This window comes from Danio rerio, chromosome 9, assembly GCF_049306965.1.
Source record: "Danio rerio strain Tuebingen ecotype United States chromosome 9, GRCz12tu, whole genome shotgun sequence".
NCBI classification, from domain to species: Eukaryota; Metazoa; Chordata; class Actinopteri; order Cypriniformes; family Danionidae; genus Danio; species Danio rerio.
Genome location: NC_133184.1, coordinates 55,518,879 through 55,535,000, shown reverse-complemented (window position 1 = coordinate 55,535,000; position 16,122 = coordinate 55,518,879). Strand labels below are relative to the sequence as shown.

General features: G+C 37.8%; 1 long non-coding RNA gene across 3 annotated transcripts in view; it reads left to right on the top strand.

Annotated features, from left to right (window-relative positions):
- LOC137496512 (uncharacterized) overlaps positions 1–16,122 on the top strand; it is a 104,809-nt gene that overhangs the window by 48,478 nt on the left and 40,209 nt on the right. For all 3 annotated transcript variants that reach the window (XR_011016924.2, XR_012385710.1, XR_012385711.1), the window contains one exon: positions 2,507–2,619. This is a non-coding gene — a long non-coding RNA (uncharacterized lncRNA). Of the gene's footprint in view, positions 1–2,506; positions 2,620–16,122 lie in introns of those variants that run through there.

Here is a 16,122-nt window from a genome sequence, read left to right as displayed (position 1 = left end):
GGAGGCGAGCATTTACCTCCAGACCCTCTGAGCCGTTTGTCAAATCAAAATTTCCCAAGAGCCACATGTTTAAGCACAGAAGAAACTGGAGGGGGCAGGGAGAAGTATTCACGCTTTTCCTCTTTTATACCCCTGTGGTTTAGAAATCAGAGTCTGTTCCCCCCACAGGCTTTGTGATGACTTTGTGATGATACACTATTTTGAAGCATTTAGCTGGTGCATTATCGCCCGGCTCCTTTTTCCCCATTCTTCCAGCTTATCGTCTTTGCATCGCTGCCCGGTCCAAACAGAGAGTTGTAATTACCCAGACTGCCACCTGATAGCTGCGTCCTCTATATCAGCACATCGCCGTCTGCCTCTGCGTTTTATATCAGAAAGGGAGAGAGAGAGCAGGACATAATGATAGCATTTTGAGCTGGAATCAGCTTAAACTTCACAATGTTTCTCATGCATCCTATTATCTCATCACAATGCCTGCTTTCTCCATGCACTTCTGCTTTTTTTCGATGTGATGTCTGACACAAGACAGAAAGAGATTCAGTCTCCTCTTTGCATTCTGTGAGGTTTTTTTTTTTATATGCTGACTGTAGAAAGTGGAGAGTTCTTTGCTGATATTGAAATTCAGCATTGGCTCAAATATGGATGATTGGTTGGGTTTGTCTATATTTGACACAATGTTTGGTTACAATAACTATATTTCTTAGGGTGTGGAATGAAAAAGTGATTTTATTTTATTTAGTGTTATTTTATAATTTTTTTCATGTATTTTATTTTGTGTAAATAATTTTCCTTTTTATTATTTTGTAATTTTATATTTAATTGAATTTCTTATTTTATTTATTTGTCTTATTTATAAACTTTTTTTAGGGTGCATACATGGAGAAACGACTAATTTTTTAATTATTTTGCGTTATTTTATTTTTTAGATATTTTATTTTATTATAATTTTACTTTTAATTTATATTATTTGATTTAACTATTTATTATTTTTTATTTAATTGATTTTTTAAATATTTTGTTTATTCATTTGTTTAATTTATATGCATTTTTTAATGTGCATACATGGAGAAACGACTCTTGGTTGATTTTTGTTTTATTTTGCATTGTTTTTTGTGTGTTTTATTTTAATTATTTTTTATTATTAATTAATCTTTAAATTTTTATTTTTAATTTTTTACTCAATTGAATTTCCTATAATTTTATTTATTTGATTTGTTTATGTGTAGGGTGCATACAAGGAGAAACGACGATTTTTATTTTATTTTTGCATTACTTTGTTTTATTATTTTCCATTTGATTTGATTTTAATTATTCGTTATTTTATTTTATTTGAATTATTTTTCTTTTTATTAATTAACTTTTAATTTATATTATTTTGTATTTTTTATTTATTGAATTTCTTATTATTGTATTTATTTACTTGTTTAATTTATATGCAATTTTTAGGGTGAAACGACTCTTGGAGGATTTTTGTTTTAGTTTGTATTTTATTTTATCTATTTAATTTTATTTTATTTATCTATTATTATTATTATTAATAATTATTTTTATTATTAATACATTTTTAAAAACTTTTTATTGTTTTGTATTTTTTTACTGGATTGAATCTTATTACTTTATTCATTTATCATTTTTTAGGGCGTACTCACTGAGAAATGACTCTTTATTCTATAATTTTTTTTTTACATTATTTTATTATTTTTGATTTATTTTATTTTAATTATTTTCATATGATCTTATTTAAATCATTTAATTGTTTTATTTAATTTGACTTTTAATTATTTATCATAATTCTAGCCAACTGCTATGTATGAGGAAGTCTTACCTCTGGTTTATATCTTTATATCTGAACCGCACCAAGAACAAAAATAAACATTGTAACAGTTTTAGAACAAAGGAATCAATCCACAGGTGTGAAAGCACCCTTAAACTACAGCATGCAGAAGCAAATAAAATGTAAAGATTTACTAATAATATTATTCACATTTTTCCCGAATAGAAAATATGGTTACTTTTGTGGCATGCTGTTTGGAGAGCTTATTTTTATTTATATTTAATATAGTAACCGTCAAATGCTTTATTGTTATAATACAACATTGGATCATAGACAAACCCAACCATGGAGTTAAAAAAGTGTCATAAAATGTAATGTAATAAAATTTAATTGAAAAAAAAAAAAGTCACCCAACATTAAACTTGTCCATATGTGACCCAATGTTGTATGGCAGGGGTCACCAAACTTGCTCCTGGAGGTCCGACCTTAATCAAACACACCTGAACAAGCTATCAAGGTCTTACTAGGTATACTTGAAACACCCAGGCAGGTGTGTTAAGGCAAGTTGGAGCTAAACCCTGCAGGGGACCGGACCTCCATGAACGAGATTGGTGACCCCTGCTGTATGACAACCTAGCATTTTTAAGAGTGTATTTAGCCTGCAACTTGTGTAGATTTGAGAAGCTACTCAAATGACACTAAACAAACTGCAATTTACTACTTTGGCCATAGGTGGCGATAAGAAGATCCTAAACTCTGCAGAGCCCCTCTAAAGGAAAGAAATGGACCACAAAACGGGTCGAATGACATGAGAGTGAAGGATCATGACATCCATTTAACTTAAGGTACTGAATGATATTGAAATCATTAAGTGATGTGATATGTGCTGTCGCTTTCATATCAGTAGCTTTTGCTGAAAATAATAAATGATAAAGATCGCTGTTTCGAGTCCCGGCTGGGTCATTTGACGTTTCTGTGTGGAGTTTGCATGTTCTCCCCGTGTTGGTGTGGGTTTCCTACGGGTGCTCCGGTTTCCCCTACAAGTCCAAACACATGCGCTTTAGGTGAATTGATGAACTGGCTGTAGTGTATGAGTGTGTGTGAATGAGTGTGTATGGGTGTTTTCTAGTACTGGGTTGGAAGCTGGAAGGGCATCCGCTGTGTAATAGTTGGTGGTTCATTCCGCTGTGGCGACCTCTGATAAATAAGGGACTAAGCTGAAGAAGAGTGAATGAATATTAAATTATTTTAATGTGGAATTGCAAATATGAGCCAATAGGTTGAAATCCCAATGAATAAATGTTAATATTTTACTGTATACTTACTGGTGAGGAAGTCGTTTCTGTCACGGTTTCAATATTTCCTCTTTTATTTGGATAACAGAGTCAGTTAAGTATAGTTTGGGGTATATAAAAGTTTCAGTCAAGACTTTGATTATTTTTTCTATCTGGTTTGTGTACTCAGATGCTTAAAACATACACTAAACATGCCCGTTTAGGCAAAATAGCCACCATTTACTTCAATATCGCTCTGTACTAGCTGTCATATGATGGTTTAGGAAAAAAATCATTTAAAATAACATGAAATAAAATATCAGATGGCGACGCGGTGGCGCTGTAGGTAGTGCTGTCGCCTCACAGTAAGAAGGTCGCTGGTTCGAGCCTCACCTCTGTCAGTTGGCGTTTCTGTGTGGAGTTTGCATGTTCTCCCTACTTTCACGTGGGTTTCCTCCGGGTGCTCCGGTTTCCCCCACAGTCTAAAGACTTGCGGTACAGGTGAATTGGGTAGGCTAAATTGTCCGTAGTGTATGAGTGTGATTGAGAGTGTATAGATGTTTCCCAGAGATAGGGTTGCTGCTGGAAAGGCATCCGCTGCGTAAAACATATGCTGGATAAGTTGTCGGTTCATTCCGCTGTGGCGACCTCAGATTAATAAAGGGACTAAGCTGAAAAGAAAATGAAAAAATTAATGAAAATAGCAGATACTGAAAATAGCTGATATAATTTTTCTGAAATAATTAATAGACTCTCAGAAATAAAGGTATGCGAGCTGTCACTGGGGTGGTACCTTTTCAAAAGGTACACATTTGTACCCAGAAGGTCCATATTAATACCTCAAGGGTATATATTAGTACCTAGTGTTCCTCTTAAAATTATTTTAGGTACCAATATGAATCTATAAGTACAAACATGTACCTTTTGAAAAGGTACCACCCCAGTGACAGCTCGCGAACCTTATTTCTGAGAGTGTAGAATAATTTATGGAAATTTGTATCAGTGTGATTATCGAGTCATTTTCAAGTATTTTTTTTTGCATTGTTTTATTTTGTTTTGTTTTTATTTTTTTTATTATTAATAAATCTTTTTCACTTTTATTATTTAATTAAATTTTTTATTATTTTAAAATGTTTTTTATTTTATGTTTTATTTTTATTGCCTGTTACAATCGAATCAATCAAGGTGATTAAAGTAACTCATTTACACAGTCCCAGCATTTAGTTCCAACACTGATAGACCAATCAAAACAGACTTTGGCCAGCTGACCAATCACAGCACAGTTACGTTATGGAGAAGGGATGGGTTTACAGAGCTTAATCGACAAATTGATTCAAATGAATCGTACTGAAATCATTGCAAAATTATTCTAACATTAAACAAGTATTTTGAGAATTATATGGCTCTATTTTAATGATCTAGGCTCAAAGTCTAAAGCGCATGATGCAAAAGCATTAAGGATACTTTTGCTGTTTTAAGGATGTAAACATATGCTCTGCGCCCCGGCACATGGTCTAACAGGGTTGTGCTTATTCTCTTAACGAGTTCTGTGTGTTTTGAGCATAACGTGCATTAAACCAATCATAGTCTCATATCTCATTCCCTTTAAGAGTCACTAGCGTCACACCATGGCACATTTGCTATTTACATTGCGGGCTTTTAACGCTTCACTAGCAAGAAAACAGTTAAACAGGGCATCTGCAGTGCGAGAAAAAAGAACGAGCCTCCTCCATTCAGCCTCTTTACTTTTTATTTACTTTCACTCTTTACTAATTTACTTTAGTGGAATAAGGAAAAGGTGGAAGCTCAGTCCACTGAAGACATCCATCAGCCGGCATATTTAATTTAGTTTGTCAAGTGCAAAGATTTGTTTCAAAACTATTTCTTAATTCAGTTCTAATTTCCAGAAATGAAATAAATGAACGATAATAATGAAGTGTCGTCTAAAGACCAAGTGTGGAGTTATATCCAAACACACGTCCTGTTCTTATGCCCCATATGGTGAAAAGCCCACAGGTGGAAAAATCTAAACCTGTTTTTATTAAAACAAGTTAAAATCTGCATATAATGAATAATACTGCTATTAATAATAACACTATACTAATGCTAATAGCCATGAATAAACTGAAAGAGCTCTTCGAGATGGAGGCAGAGGTTTTTATATTGATGTAGAAAACAATAGTGTTTGTAACATTTTAATCCTTTAATTGTTTTCATCTGTAAAGATACTTGTGTATTGCTGCAGATCCTGTGTGTATTAAGCTATGTGTACACGTTTATGGTGCACAACTAACATGCTCTGCGCTGGACTTTAGACCTGCTTCCCTCAAAATAGCAACAAGCCAACAATGCGCCTTAACACGCCTCTTTTCGAGACCGAAACACCCATGAGTCCACAACATGGTGCAAATTGATTTACTATTTAAACAACGTGGTGCAAAACGGAAAAATTGGGGTTGTGCTGGTCTGAAAATGGACACCCATGACATGTGGAGTCCCAGAAAGCTCAATTCTGGCACCACCAACCCTTATATGCTCCCTCTGAGCAAATAATGAGAAAGAGCCAAATCTCCTACCACAGCTATGCTGATGACACTCAGATCTACTTAGCCTTACTCCCTAATGACCACAGCCCCTTTGACACCCTCTGCCAATGCATTGATGAAATTAACAGTTGGATGTGCTTTCTTTGCATTTAGGAACAGAGATGAGGTTCTCAATGTGAATGCATAGCCTGGCTTTAAGGGTTAAACCACAAAAAATAAGGTCAGGAATCTTGGTGTGACTCTGGAGTCAGATCTGAGTTTCAGTGGTCATGTCAAAGCAGTCAGTAAATCAGCATACTATCATCTCAAAAACATCGCTGGAATCAGATGCTTTGTTTCCAGTGAGCATTTAGCAACCCGGGCTCAGTGTGGAAACGTAGCCCCCTGGACGTTTCTGCAGACCGCGAAATACGTCCCGGGAGGTACGTATTCGAGCATTTTTGGTTTTCAAGGATCCGCGAGAGGTCGCTGTGCACGATTTTTCGCGTCGCGGACACCTCTCAGGAGCGCGCGACGTTCGCGCCCGCACAGTTCTTGCATGAACGACTGAACGATCAACTGGGCGGCCGGCCAATCGGCCGACCCGGCCACCCTCCTCCTCCTCCTCCTTCCCTAAACCCAAGCGACAGTTTGCAAAAGCTGTCCAGAAAAAAAAAAAAGCAAAAGCCCTCGTCTTTGATTTCGACCGCGTTTTCGGATCTCGCCGCGTTCTCGCCCTTATTTTTTGGATTCTTTTTTTCATCTTATCTGATTTCTGGAACTACTCTTCTCCAGACTCGATCCCGATCATCGCCGTGGCTGGCTCCTCCTCCTCTAGGCCTCCGCTCTGCCGACGTAACGCTGCGAGCTAAGCGGACAAACTGGTTGCAGCGGGAAAGCCCTCCACTCGGAGGGGAGCCGTCAGCCGTCAGTCGCTCGAAAAAACGAAATGCGGCCATACGTACCTCCGGCCACGTAAATCACAGTCTCCAGAAACGTCCGCGGGGTACGTTTCCAAAATGAGCTTGGGTTGGGATTTAGAGAAACTTGTTGATGCTTTTATCAGCAGCAGGGTGGATTACTGTAACAGCCTCCTCACTGGCCTTCCCAAAATGATAGTCAGACAGTTGCAGCTCATCCAGAACGCTGCGGCCAGGATTCTGACTAGAAGCAGGAAATCAGAGCACATCACACCTGTCCTCATGTCTCTACACTGGCTCCAAGTTACATTCAGAATAGATTTTAAAGCATTATTACTTGTCTATAAATCACTAAATGGCCTAGGAGCTCAATACATTACAGATATGCTCACTGAACAAACCCAACAGATCATTCAGATCATTAGGATCAAATAAACTAGAAATTCCAAGAGTTCAGTCAAAGCACAGAGAATCGGCCTTCAGCTGCTGGAATCAGCTTCCAGAAATAATCAGATGTGCTCCAACATTAGGCACGATCACATCAAGACTGAACACACATCTGTTTAGCTGTGCCTTTACTGAATGAGCACTGTGCTGCATCCCACAGATCACACTATTATGTCTTTCATTTTCTTTTTCATTCTTTTATAACCTGTTTTAATCTGTTTTTAATCATTTGTTTTTATTTTCTTATACTTTTTTATTCCTGTTTATTTAAAGCACTTTGAATCGCCACTGTGTATAAAATGTGCTATATAAATAAACTTGCCTTGCCTTGCAACAAATTGCGCCAAACACGACTTGCGCCGGGTGTATAATAGGGCCCAAAATGTTTTATCACTTTAAACATATTTGAACCTGTTCTAAGGGACTCAACACAATATTAAGACTCTTATAACCTTCTTTTTAGCCTACTAAATTGCAACCAGTTGATTAATTCTGACGTTTCACTATGACAATTGTTGTTTAAATATTAATCCAGCCTCATAAATATTCATTGGTGTAAGAAAATTTGTCAAAATTGAAAGTTTCACTGGTCACACTTTACAATAAGGTTTTATTAGTTCATGTATTTACTATCATCAACTAAGTGTGAACAACACTTCTACTGCATTTATTAATTATAGTTCAACATATACTAATGCATTATTAACATCCAAATTCATGCTAGTTAACATTAATGCACTGTGAGCTAACATGAACTAACAATGACTGTATTTCCATTAACTAACATGAATGAATACTGTATTGTTCATTATTTATTCATGTTAATTAACACATTAACAAATCCAAAGCTATTGTGAAGCGTTAGCGTTTAATTTCGTCTGAAATGTGATGTAAGAAGTGCCGATTGCCTCACAATCCCAGACTTTGGTTCCCATGTCCCCGATGCTCACAGAGACCCTATCAATCTTATGTGAAGAGATTAAGTGAGCAGCATAATGACGGTGTCATTGAGAGTGAAAGAAACGACTCTCCGTCTCTTCAGTAAGTCAATGTGACTCTGCAGATGGCGTTTAGTTCCATATATTGTTAACCCGGCCTCACCATCTTCAGTCTGAATGCAACAAGTTTAAAGGCAAGAATTCTGTCGCTTTAAAATTCATGCACGGTCCTTTTAAAGGGGACCTATTATGCAAAAAAATCAGTTTTATAAGGGGTTTAAACACAGTTGTGTGTCAGCGGTGTGTGGATATATCCAGCCTCTAATGGTGAAAATGTATTTATTGTATTTTTTATAATCACACTTAATTAAAACCGTCTGCAGAAACACTTTAATTGACATTCTCCGTTTGTACGTGTCATCAGAGGAAAGCCACGCCCACTGGTGACCACCTCTCCCTCAATCAGCATAGGACATTAGTCTTGTTTTTGACTTTGGCACTATGCTGACACACAGGTATTTGTAGCTCCGCCCTCTTTTAGAAAGAGCACAATCTCATTTCAATTTAAAGCGACAGTCATCAAAACAGCACAATTAGAGTCTATTTCAATAGTTCACACTTAGCTGATGATTGATAGTAAAGCTAGTTTGGCGTGCTGTCCCGGGAGAGAGCCCTGAGCTTATAAGATCCTCGAGCCCTGGGCTCCCTCCCGTTGCAAGGCGAGAGGGGAGTTTGAGCTCAGGTAGATCTCGATGACTCCTCTTCTTGCTTGTTGTAGCTAAGTGTCGGATATGTATGCTGAAAGTTGTACTCAGAGTTTAGCTAATGTATTTGGATTAATTGTTTAGAGTGCTTGTTTTTGAACTGTGGGAGGAAACCGGAGGACCCGGGGAAAACCCACGCGACCACGGGGAGAACGAGCAAATTCCGCACAGAAATGCCGTCTGGTTTGGAAAGGAATTAAACCAGGAGCGTTCTTGCTGTGAGGCAACAGCGCTAATCGCTGGCCACCGTGACGCCCGTTTGAAAGGAGGGAAAGTAAGGTGGTGTGGGGGGGTTTCTTCAAGACGAAGATATTGAGATGAGAAAAGTCTGGTTATTTATAGTGAGTTAAGGATCGTCTGATAGGATAATCAGTCATTAGCTAAAGTTGGAACAGCTGTGAACAATCATAAGCATGTGATCCTCTCAATTTGTTTATGAATAAACTTCACTTAAAAGCTTAAAATGTTCAGTTTTAGAGAGTTATTTTTTAAAAATGATTTGTGTGGCATCTCATAATAAGCCTTCTTTAATAACTAATAGTATGCTGTAAATTGGTAGTTTATTAAGCTAAAAGTAAGGGTTCATTAATAGCGAGGATTGTTCTTTTGAATAAAGCGTCAGCCAAAACTCTTTGGGAAAACACCGGATCTGCCTAAGTATGGCTGGGTGATAAAATCGGTTTGACCGAACACCATTGTCAATAACAGTAAAAAAAGTATAGGTGGGCATAGATTAATTTTTTTATTCTAGACTAATCTCACCGTAATCTTGGATTTAACCTAGATTAATCTAGATTAAAATGGCTCATTTAAATTCTGCCGAAGGCATTCAGAATATGTGCGCTTCCCAAATAATGACTAAAAGTAAGACTTTGAGAACGGGTTTCTCAAGCCAGGTGGCGCATTAGACCAGGGGTTTATCTCATGTTTCCAAAATGCACCACAAACTGCTTGAGAAACTGTTCTACTGTGATAATTGGTGATGAAAATAAATGATGTTGAATAAGATGTACTTGTGTTTACTGTTTATTCAGTTAAATATCAATGTTGACCTGTAGGCCTACATAAGCTCCAAACATGCATTTTTAATGACCTTAATCCAACTAAAGTCATAACTGAACTAAACAGAAATTAAATTAAGACGTGGAGTATGCAGATATTACTGGCATTATTGATGTAAACACCGCGATCAAACTACTACCATCATGTAAGACTTTACACCATATTTTCCGACAAGATCCACACACACGACTGTCGGTAAAGGACCACACACACACACACACACATACAACGCGAAATGCAGAAGTTTTTTTTTATTTCGGCGTGCTATATTAAATTCCATTACACTCTCACCAGTCCTTACTCCTTATTTGCATCTAATACCCCAGTTTGTCACGGGGGCATGAATGAAATGTTCATGAGTTAAAATAAAAATGCAGTTAAAGTCACCCAAAATTACAGGAAACTCCTTAATTATTTTATCATCTATTAAGGCAAATAACTAGACTACAGATGTCCATGTTAGCGTAGTCAGTATGTCTTCGAAGTAAGTAAAAGATCCAGAAAATCTTGCTAATTTGATTCAGAAGGGCACTTTTTTTTGTCAGACAGCTCTCCGGTTTGATTCATTTTAAAAAGCTCCCGCTCCATCTTATTTGTATGTTTTATTATAACGCATAAACTCTACAGGTGCCTGATAGTTAGATGTGGAGCTAACATTAATCAGATTCACTTTTGTGAACTGCATTCATGTTAGCACGTCACGTTTGATGTGGTCATTTCACAGTAGGAATACACACAGGTTCTCGTTCTCACCACCTACAGTGCAATTCGGTGAGGTACACATACACACTAAAATATCATGGTGAAAGCCATCATAGCTTGTGTAGAATAGACCCAACTCTCAACCCAACTTTGAGATTTGATTATGGCGAGTTTTATTTTATTAATATTTTTTTTATCGCCAGATAAAAATCAGATAACGCAGATAATGGCCCACCACAAAAAAAATAAAAATAAAAGATTGGTATGAAGTTTTGGTGTGAAGCGCTATAGTTTTATTAAGATGTGGCTGCTAAGCGTGCGCCTTTGAAGGAATGCCAATAAGCTTAGGGTGTAATTTCCAATGGAGGCGTGCAACTTTTCCAGGCACCCATAGTTGAAAAATATCTAAACTTTTCAGAATGCGGTGAGCAATCCACGATTTAGGTAAGTGGAACTAACCAATCTGCTTCACACTTTGTATTGAATATAAACATTTCAGTAATAACGGCAAACTACTGTAATTACCTCAGACAAACACAGTGCATTCAAACACAGCCGTGCTTTACTTTTCTCCATAAACTTGCATCAGAGCTGCAGCAATGGTTTTTCCATTTGTCATCCTCTGACAAAACACTTGATGGTCGCCTATTTACGAGAGACGACAGAATAGTGTGAGTGCAAAGCTAATAGAAAAGCACACTTGTCACTTCAGGTCAGAATAATAACACATGTGAAAATAAGTGCCGTATAGCAGAAGTGAGGAGATTGTAAATAAAAAGCATGTACGGATGTCGCCAGAGTGGCTTTTTGGTTTCTTTTCTTGTGCATCCATGCCACTAGCGCCCCTATCTGAAAGAGTTTGTTTGCATAAGGGGTAATGTAGTCATTCAACTTTTTGTAATGTTGCAATATGTATTTGAGTAATGATGGTTGGTTCCTTTACTTGAAAGCTTCAGTTTACTGTATCATTATTATTCACACTGTACAGATGTTGATCTACACTTTATTTACGTTTTATCAAGTTTGAGTCTCTTTAACACATATTTATTTAGTTATAAAGGAATCAGATATTTTGTATAAATACTTTTGTTTTTGACTACTGAGGCAAATAGTTTTAATAATGTTGGTAAATTAAAATCAAGTGGTTAAATAACAAAAAATCCTAATATTCAATTCAATTCACCATTAATTGTATAGCGCTTTTTACAATGTAGATTGTGTCAAAGCAGCTTCACCTAGAAGATTATAGTGAATTGAAACAGTGTCAGTTCAGTTTTCAGTGTTTAAGTTCAGTTTAGCTCAGTTCAGTGTGGTTTAATAATCACTACTGAGAGTCCAAACACTGAAGAGCAAATCCATCGATGCGCAGCTCTACAGGTCTCGAAGCCAGTGGCAACAGCGCGAGGACACCAATTGGCGAAAGTGAAGAATTAAAACACCTTGAGAGAAACCAGGCTTAGTTGGGCACGACCATTTCTCCACTGGCCAAATGTCTTGTGCAGAGCTGCAGTCTAGGTGCCGGAGGCTGGAGAATGCTAGACCTCAGCGAAGACTCGTCTGTCCCTGGAGTGTCACGGGTCTCATACAGTCTCATACTCTCACTCCTCCATGACCACCACAGCAGCAGCTCAGGAAACCTTGGGGTCATCTCGTCGCTGGTCTTGGATTGAATCAGTGGCATTGCATAGTCTCTGGGGGCCTCGGGATGAGTATCCCCAGGTGGAAATAGAGAAAAATTAATAATTAGTGTAGCTGCTGTTCGTAGTGTATATAAATGAGATGCAAAAAACTGTGTGGGGCACATTCATGTATCATACCGCTAAGTGATGCACTGAGTGAATGCTTTACTAAAAAGATTAGTCTTTATGCTAGCTTTGAATTGGGAGAGTGTGTCTGAGCCTCAGACATTATCAGGAAGGCTATTCCAGAGTTTAGGAGCCATAAATGAGAAGGCTCGACCTCCTTTACTCGACTTTGCTATTTTAGGTGCTACCAGAAGCCCTGAGTTTTAAGATAGAGGTCTGCTGGATCCAGGTCTGCCGCAGGACCCGACCAGATTTCTGCGGCGCGGGAATAAATTTCCGAATAAATCGCGGGAGCGGTCGGTAACGGGTTTAATTTGGGACGGGAGCGGGCTGTCTAGCAATATCGCGGATATTGCTATGCGAATGAGAGAGACAGAGAGAGAGAGAGCTTTCTCAGATAGCAAAATACACTCGGGCCTGTTCCGGCTAGACTCTCACCTGCCGGAGACTTACCACTCGGCCCGGCTCCGGCCCGGCCAGGCTCCGGACGCTGCCGCATCCGCACCGGAATCGGCCCGAGAGTAATGTGCGCTGCGGCCCAGAGCTGGCGCGACTCAGTATTTATATACCTTTATATAAAACCTTATGGTATTACATTGGTACTTAATACATGGTATTACAAGCCTTTGAGTTGATATAACAGCAAACGCCTGTGTGTCTGCTTGGTGCTTGTGTGTGTGTTAGTGCGTGCGCGTATGAGGGAGAGAGAGATTTGTCTGTGTGTGTGTGCGTGGTGCTGTGTCTGTGTGTTTATACTATATAGCTGGGGGATTTTTGTTTTTGTTCTCCCCCGCTCTTTAGCGGGATCGGGCGCGGCGGGCAGAAAACGGGGCGGGTCGGGCAGCGGGACAACAAATTTTTAATATAAGCGGGAGCGGTCAGGTTCGGGCTTAAACCTGGCGGGTGCGGGCGGGAGCGGGATTCAAAATTTAGTCCCGCGCAGATCTCTATTTTAAGATCTTAAAGAGGAGGTTGAATTTTAGCAAGACAAACAAGATAAACAGGAGCTAGATTATTTAGAGCTTTATAGGTGAGAAGTAATATTTTAAAATCAATACGAAACTGAACAGGCAGCCATAAGGAGGATAAAATTGGGGTGACATGATCATATTTTCTAGACCTGGTAAGAACTCTGGCTGCTGCATTTTGTTCTAATTGAAGTTTGTTAATAGAGGATGCTGGGCAGCCAGCAAATTGAGCATTACAGTAATCCAGTCTAGAAGTCATAAAAGCATGGACTAGCTTTTCTGCATCTGAGATGGACAGCATGCTTCGTAACTTAGCGATATTTCTCAGATGAAAGAAGGCAGTTTTTGTGATATGATATATGGTTTTCAGAAGTTAGATTGCTGTCTAGTATGACACCCAGATCTTTTATAGTACTGCTAATGCTAACTTTGTATCCCTCTAATTGCAGGTAGAGTTGTGAGATCTGCTGTGTACAGGATTTAGGCCCAATAAGTAAGAATTCTGTTTTGTCTGAATTTAAGAGAGTAATTTTTCGTAAATGTATAGACACAAATATTCAATAAATATTAATACTGAATTTGCAACATCGCCCAGTCCCATGCTTAAGTGTCACAGGTTAGTCAAATTGCTGTTGGACTTTGTGAATAAGAGTAATCTTGTGTGTGAACCGGACTTCATGCGTTTGGTCAGATCACCGCCATTTGATATGTCACCGGGCAACAACCATTGTCAAAAGTTAGATGTTTGGGTTTTCACCTCCTTAGTTTTCTTGCAATGTGAGAAGAGGACAGTGAGATTTCAAAAACACTTCTCCAGCAATTGTGGTTTGAACATTAGCATAAGAAAACGACAAATCCACAGGCACGATTAGGGTTTTTAAAACTCCACGTCCTCTTCCAAACGCAAAAACACAATGGGCCCCCCATGCAAACGCCACCTCGCTTTTGAAACAACCTGCATGCACTTGTGTGTCTTTTCCCACTCCGCTCTATGGCACGAATAACAACACACACACACAAAAAAAAAAAGAGTTGCATGGGCATTCAGTGTTGAGCCCCCTGTTGCAGCTGGTCCACATCTTGCTGTGCGCTGCCAAGTGCGAGAAAGCGTCTCTTTTCATCTTTTTCGGCCCAAATCTGGGGCTAATGTGTCTCAGTGAAAGAGTCCCGCCGCGCTGCCATCGCTCTTTCTTCTCCTGGATTTTCCACCATTCTGTGCTCTTCCACTCGGGATAATTGCGGTTTAATTGGGTGACAAGAAATGAAAACTGTGTCCACATTATGTGGGATTATCTCCTTTCTGCTGGAGTGTGCATTCAGAGAGGCCCGTATATATTATATATATATCAGTGTGGAGAAACCTGTTGCTCGGGCAGGACTGAGAATAGTTTAAACACCGGTCAGTGAATGTGGAGCGGGATTTATTTAGCTGACATTCAGCTTTTTGGAGGTGCATGTGAGATGTTTTGATATTTAGATTTTTCCAAAATGCATATCAATTATATATATATATATATATATATATACATTAGTTGAAGTCTGAATTATCAGGCAATGCAAGGAAAGTTTATTTACTGTATAAAGCACATTTTTCACTGTAAAAAGCAATTAGTTGACTTTACTTTAAAATATTAAGTACATTTACATGATACTAATAAGCTGATTTTAAAAAGCCCCTATTCTGCATTATAAAAGGTCATGTTTTGGTTTTAGGGGTCTCGAACAACATGCTGATCTTCATGCAAGGTCAAAAACACTTTCATTGTCTTATAATCTGCATTTATTTTTACCTGATTATCCCAGCGACTCGTTCAGTGATTCATTTGTTCCCAAACCCCTCCTTATTGCGAAGCTAATCTGCGCTGATTGGACCGATCACCCAGTCTATTGTGATTGGTCGATTGCTTTCAACATGAAACAGACAGAAATGCCTAGCATGGCTACAGTATGACGTAGCACAGAGTATGTGAGAGCCCAATGTAGGAATGCAATAAAGCAATGCTGTTAAACACCAGCATATACTATACTCTTAACCATATCCCCAAGTAATAACAATGACACACTTTCAGTATTAATCCACACAGTGGCAAAAGTTGACAGCACCGTGCGTGTGTAGGAATGACTGATGGAGGATCGCCAGTTCAGAAATGCATTAAAATCGGTAAAGGAAGAAGAATGCGCCGCATTTTTAAGTAGTTTTGGATATGCGATATGTGAACAGCCCCATACAGATTTAACCTGAGAGACACAGTACAAGCACTGATATATAATACATGCGGGATTACAAGCTGTGTGGGGTGATTACAATTTATAACACACAATTAAACACATATTTTGCAAACTACACAAAACAAGCAACAATTTTTATGACACTTACATGTTATGATCCTGAGGATGAAGAAGAAACTGGTCCATATGAATTAATACTAGTATTCTGCTTAAAGTGACATTTAGGCTTAACTAGGTTAATTAGGTTAAGAATATTGCATAAGAGAGCTAATAATATTGACCAATTGACCAATGCGTGAAAATGTCCATAATTCGTTTAATATCACTTGAGAAATATTTGAAAAAGAATAAAAATTGCACAGGAGGTAGTACTTTTGTACAAAAAAAACAAACAAACATTGTATTGGTCAAAGTTATTGATTTTATTTGATATCAAAAATCATTAGAATATTTATACTTTATATGGTATATATATATCAACATTTAATTGTTGAATAGTAATATGCATTGCTAAGAGTTTAATTTGGACAACTTTAAAGGTTTTAATTTTTATATAGATTTTGGTATTATGATTTTTATTGTTTAAATCTCAGATTATTATTATTACTATTATTATTATTATTATTATTATTATTATTATTATTATTACAATTCTTCTTATTATTATATAAATATATTATATGTACTATTTTATTGTTGATGTTGTTATTATTA